The sequence below is a fragment of the Staurois parvus genome, unplaced genomic scaffold, assembly GCF_062004578.1.
Source record: "Staurois parvus isolate SC_StPar_1 unplaced genomic scaffold, SC_StPar_1.0 ptg000114l, whole genome shotgun sequence".
Taxonomy (NCBI): domain Eukaryota; kingdom Metazoa; phylum Chordata; class Amphibia; order Anura; family Ranidae; genus Staurois; species Staurois parvus.
In genome coordinates this window covers 2,249,007-2,255,491 of record NW_028317910.1, presented here as the reverse complement: position 1 = coordinate 2,255,491, position 6,485 = coordinate 2,249,007, and positions in this window count along the sequence as shown.

Here is a 6,485-nt window from a genome sequence, read left to right as displayed (position 1 = left end):
ACCCTGTACCCTAACAGGCACAGGGTCACTTAAACATAAGAATTTGGGGAGATACAGAGGTCCCCCCACACCCAAAAGTCACTCCCGTCACAGTGCCATTCTTGTAATCTATCATATTCTAGTTGTGATTTCTACCCCTAAAATCTTAAAGCAATGTTTAAGCTTCACCGTGGTGTTGACCTCTTCCATTTCTTGGTTACAGCTTGTAAGTCCTGCCTAATATGCATGCATCCCTGATGCTGGGCATGCTTTTAAGCTTGGATGGTCTTTAGACTTTTTTTTTTTTTTCCTTTTGGTGGCTGGTGTGGTGTCTTCTTGGCAGCTACCTTGCATGCAAAGATATTCCTGATTTCACCTGTTTCTAACCTGGACTGTCCAACCCTGCGTATCTGTAAGCCGTGTACCGGGGTGGGCCCCCCAGGATACAGTGAAGTCCCGAACGAGGAAGGCAACCCCAACACCAGGTTTTGCCACAACAATGTTTTACTTAGATGTGGCAAATAAACACATGGTATGTATGGGAACATACAATAAATTTACATACACCAAGCCCAAAGGCTGAGACCCTTGTGCTGCACAACATGGCGCCTTCTGATGGATGACGGTAGAAAGCGAAGTAATTTACCTACTGGGGGGCACAAATAAGCTGCCACACCTTACCTGTTATTACCATAAAAGAGCAAGAATCAGTGTATGGGTGTATGGTATGGGCTAGCCTGCAATGCAGCACAACAGCTTACAATCTTACACAAATCTACAGTATTCCCCCTCCCATAACTGGTCCTGTAGCACGTACCTGAGTATTCCTTCTGAGCAAACTGCCAGTCTGGCTTGTTTGTGGGATTTTATCAGCTCTTCAATGTGAAATGTCACTTTAAGTTGTGAAGTCCTTCCAATGATCAGTAACAACACTTGTGGCCTGACACAGAGACCCTACCTAACTAACCATAGGCCTGTCTCAGTCTCTGGAGGTGCCAACACTGAAATGAGGTGCGTGCACGATCTTACCAACCCGGGACTGCCTTGCATCCGCTGGTGACTCGGAACAGAACAAATGTCTCTCCAACAAACATGCGATCTCATCAGCCTTCCTGGCAGCGATCTTCCTTTCTCTGAACAGGATCAGCGTCTTAACACCATCAGCTTCACTAGCTGCAGTTCTCACACCTGGATGCCAACGGATTCTCTGCTCACGTGGCTCTTTTCTTTCACCATCATCAACACATGGCTGCAGTTTCTCTTCCTGTTCACTGAGCTCCCATGTGTAAAACCCCACCCCTTCCTAAATATAGAAATATATATGCAGTCTGAGGCCCTGTTAGAAAAACAGCGACATCTTGTGGCTAAATTGCAGAATGTCCGTAAAACATTTCAAAACATTTAATTCACAATGAGAGCTGTTTCCCCATCTCGCATATCTCTCCTGCCCCTCTTGCCAACTCTGACTGTTCTAGATACTTTTGCCTTCTGCCTGCCTTTACCTCACTCTGGATACTGAACACTCTTGTGTGGTGCAACCTTTGCCTGGACAATGACAATGCTCATGCCTGTCGCCTATCCCAACCTCCACTTGCCTTCTGATTTCCTGTCATTTTCATACAGTGTCTGAATTGTAATACATGTATATGTCCCTCTTTCTTGCTCTTTAAAAAATGCAAGTGTAGAGGTCACTGATCTGCCAGTGATCTAACTTATGTTTGACAGCATTTGCCTCTGCTGCATTGAAATCTCAAGTAATGTCGCCAACCCTTTCTGAACAGCGCCCCCTTATGTTATGGAGGCGGTGCTTTTTGTAGACCTGTGGTGTTTGCGCGTGTGTGTGTGTGCGCGCGTGTGTGTGTGTGTGTGTGTGTGTGTGTGTGTGTGTGTGTTGTTTTTTTTTTTTTTTTTTTTTTTTCAAATCTTATCCACATTAAATTATTTTCAATAGGATGTGTATTCGAGTCAAGCAGGACTTTGTAGCCTTACTACCTCTCATCAGGGGGAGCAGGAGTCCTAGCAACACCCAATGACTGTGAAGCTGGCCACAGTGAATGAGCCTTGAAGTCCCAACTGGGAGAATTATTATGGGCCTCTTAAGCAGTGGGCTACAGTTCCCAGAAGGCCTGGGATTGAATAGGGCAAAAAAAGCCATATCTTTCTGGGCTACTTCTAGAATTTCATAGGCTTTTGCTGAGGGGAGCAGGACTGAGCACATTCCCAGTGGAGGACCTGCTGTGGATAGAGCTGAGGCCTGAAGAAACACCGCCGTGAGACCAGAGAGGGGATTAGTGTGGAGCTATCGCCACCACCAAACGTTATGCTGTATTGGCTTCATAGTGGTACCACTGGGTAAACTTGGGCACAAAGCCATGCTGGACCAGGGCAGAGGATTGCCTTTCAAGAGGCAGGAACTTCCAAGCTGGGTCGTGGAGTCTGGTGAGAGAGACTTGTGGCCATGACCTACTGCAACTAGATATTATACAGCAGAGTGTAGTGCTAAGATAACCAGCTCAAAGGATATTATGAAATCAGCGGAACTTAAAGACCTCAAAATCCAATATAAAAATAACTTAAATAGCATAAGACGTGTTGTCATAAAAAACACCTTAAATGAATCAGTTAAAAGATGGATAAAACCTAATGAAGCGCATAAACCTATAAAGTGATAAAACAGTGCTCTGACATGTCACTATGCAGTGACTGTTGATGTGTAAAGTGCAAATTGAAAGTCCAACATTCAGGTGCATAGGAGATCATAACGATCTTCAGGATCCGGTAATATGATCCAAATAGGGTAGTGATAAATCCCGGGGTATAAAGATTGCGCACTCACCAGATATGCAATCAATCTGCGCGTTTAGAGATATCAATCTCAGAAGACTGGGGGTCTCTTCAAGGTCTGGTCAGGCCTGGTATCCTCACCCTCCGACATCCGCTACCAGAGTTGGTATTCCCGCTCTGTGGATGGTTAAAGCTCCTGGGGAGCCCCAAAAAGAGGCCAATAGCATGATATTGTTTATAAAAGGGGGGTAGTTTATTGCAACCAAGCCAAAGTAAAACAAAACACACTGACCAGTAATAGAGTTCCAAGATGGCCACCGGGACCAGGGTGGTGCTGGCGGCGTGGCGTCCAGATGCTGTAGCTCCCCTGATGCGTTTCGTGCAATAGCACATATTCATAGGGGGTGTGCAACTAGAGACAGTCTTCAGAAACCAGCCACCTTAACTGTCCTATAACACCTTATTGCCTGGAGGCCTTAATGTGACTGTCCTTGTGTGCACCAATGGTATTATCTGGCCCCAATGACAGTCTTTGGTTCTGAGTCACTGACTAGCTACAGTTGCCATGTAGAGACCATCACTGGTTTCATAGTTCAGAGGTACCACACAGGGGTATCATGACTGGTCCTATATATCTTGAGTGCACTCAAAAATTTAACTGCATTAAAAACAGGGATATTGCAATTATTTTATTACTAATCTTGCTGGTTCTGTTACTCCCAGTCTACCAGTACATAACTAATGTATGCAGCTCTGGCATAGTAATTCTACTGTCCAGCATACTGTGTCTAAAACCTACCTTTTTTGTATGTTCATTGATTCTCATGCCTCAATGTTACTCAAATTTTTATCACTAAAATGTCTCATGTCCATTCCCTAGTATTAGCTGGCTAAATACCAACTCAAATGTTTTTGCAAGTGATCCTCTAATTATTCATGGTGATTTCCATTCAAATACATTAGGTGTGTCAGAGGGGCTGGGAGTGTTATCCAAATCAAAGAAAACAGAACCCAGGGCACCAAGCAGCACCTTTTTTGTGTGTACATTTTTTGAGAGATATTGCTTCCCTGTAATTGAGATGTGCAGGTATTGATCATATGCAGAGGTCTATAACCATCTTAATAGTTAAGTGAGGTCGTGTGATTATTCGAGGTAGGAAGCCTGTGGAGGAAGCACATGTAAAAATAGTGGCAAAGTGTGAAGGCTACATAAACTTTACAATGCCTCCAATGTGCACATATTGAAAACACACTATCGCTTTACTTTAAAATGCCTTCAATTAAAGTAACAATGTTCTTTTCATATTGTCTTCCCCAGACTATTTAAGTATAGACGAGGTGGCGACTGAAGGTGATGTCCTCTTGAAGACCAGCCGTGGGGCTACCAGCTGCACATCGTGCCTCTGGCCCAAAGCAGAGGATGGGACTGTCCGTGTGCCATTTAACCTTAATACCAAAGGCTTTTGTAAGCACTTGCTGTCTGACTGTGTAGGTGTGGTGTTGAGGTTTTCGTATTCTTTTCCAATGCCCAAATCAAGGATGCTCTTTAAAGCACATCCTTTTGTCATGGCTTCTCTTCCTCTTAGATACTGGATGCTGCAGATGTAGAATGATATACTGCCATTCTCTGCAGCATCCTTCTGTGAGTTTGGGGGGGTTAATGGAACACCTAGGTGTCTTTGATTGCATGGGCTTACAAGAATGGGTTTTTAAAAAAAAAAAAAAAAAAAAAAAATTTTATACTTGCCTGCTCTGTGCAGTGGTTTTGCACAGATCAGCCCTGATGCTCCTCTTCTTGGGTCCCCCTGATGGCACTACTGGCCCATGCAACCCCCTGCTGAGTGCCCCCAGAGCAAGTTTCTTGCTCTAGGGGCACTTGTTTGTGCTTGTTCCCAAGCTGCCTGTGTGTCTTAAGATGCATAGGACACGTCTTGGTGTGCCCCCTCCCTCCTCACTGATATAATTGACCACAGCAGGACCCGCTTTAAGCTTGAGCTAGGTTTTAAAGTGAAATCTTTTTGGATCGGGCTAAATTATCACCTAAATATGAAATGTACATGATATTGACAGCAGGTGGCACTATTGAAGAAACATTAAATCCCAACAGCAGAATCATTTACAGACACAAGAGCCTCTGGAAGTCTCTGCCTGAGAGTCTGAATTTAAAACAGCTCCTTCTTTGCTCTGTATGTTCTGTCTCAGGTCTGCCCTGTATTAGATGGAAACCAACTGTTTCATCTAAATATTACAAAATAGATATAATATTTCAATTTAAAGACTCCTGCCTTACTCTTGTTGCAAGATTCTAAGGTTCCAATTAGAGACAAGTGTTTGAAAGAAGATTAATATTCATCAAGTTAGAGGGGGAGAGATTATATTTATACAGATTTGTATTCTCTTGCCATCAGAATTGTCGGGTAACTATAAAATATTGTGCGCTCCCTTGAGCCACCAGATGTAGCTCTAGTCTCTCCCATATTTTAAATTTTTTTTTTTTTTTTTTTTTTTTTTTTACACTACACTTGTGCTCTTTCTGTTCCATTTTTGTAGTGTCTACCAAAGATTATCCACTCTGGGTAGTGTTGCGAGACTGGGAATCCGTCTTCATATACAGCCCTGGCCAAATATTTTGAGTGACACAAAAATATTAATTTGTGTGGCGTTTGGTTTTTTTGTTTTTTTTTGTTCACCGCCTCTTAGGATTGAAGTTCTCAATGGGATATAGGTCTGGGGAGTTTCTTGGCCATGGACCCAAAACTTACATTTTTTTTGTTCTCCAAGCTACTTATCACTTTTTTGCATTATGACAAGGTGCTCCATGCTGGAAATTGCATTGTTCGTCACCATACTGTTCTTGGATGGTTGGGAGAAGTTTATCTCGGAGGCTGGTTTTTGTACCATTCATGGCTGTTAGGCAAAAATGTGAGTGAGCCCACTCCCTTTTCTGAGAAGCAATCCCACACGTGAATGGTCTCAGGATGCTTTACTGTTGGCATTTAAATTTAAAAAATAGTGATGTGCTGCTCAAAATATCGGTACTGTGCAACATCAAATGTTGGAGAGCCTCCTCCTCTGCATAATAAGTTAGTCCCAAATAAAGGAAGATAAATTTGATTAAAAATCATGTAAAGTGCATGTGATACCTCCCTATATACTCCCTTGTTTCTAATACAAATAAATAGGGATGACCTAAAGCATCAATTCAATAACAAACACCTGGCTGAGCACCCCCTCCAAAATGACAATCGATATAATGTGCAATAAACACAATGTGAATACATTAAAGTAGTAAATTTGATGAAAAATCAAGGTTTAACATAAACCCACTATAAACACCTGGCTGGGCCACACCCTAACCAGTGAAGTTCAAAACCATGAATTGTGAAAGTCCCAATAAATATTCAAAAGGAAAAGTGTAGACCGTCAATATACATTGGCTCTTTTAATGTGTTCACCAGTGATTTTTTTCACTTAAAATCAATCACCACTTGTACTCCTCCACCTTCCAGCATGCTTACCTTAATGGATGACCTATAGATAAAATGGGTCAGATGCGCTTTGATCAGATGACAGTTCACAAGAATCCTTAAATGTCTCCACAAAAGAAAGCGTATGGATCCTTGGGAATTCCTTAGACCTGTGCTCGTCACTTGCGGTTGTGCACAGCAGCCACCATCTTTCTACAGTCCTTTTTTTATATTGATCTTTATGCTTCTGTGGGT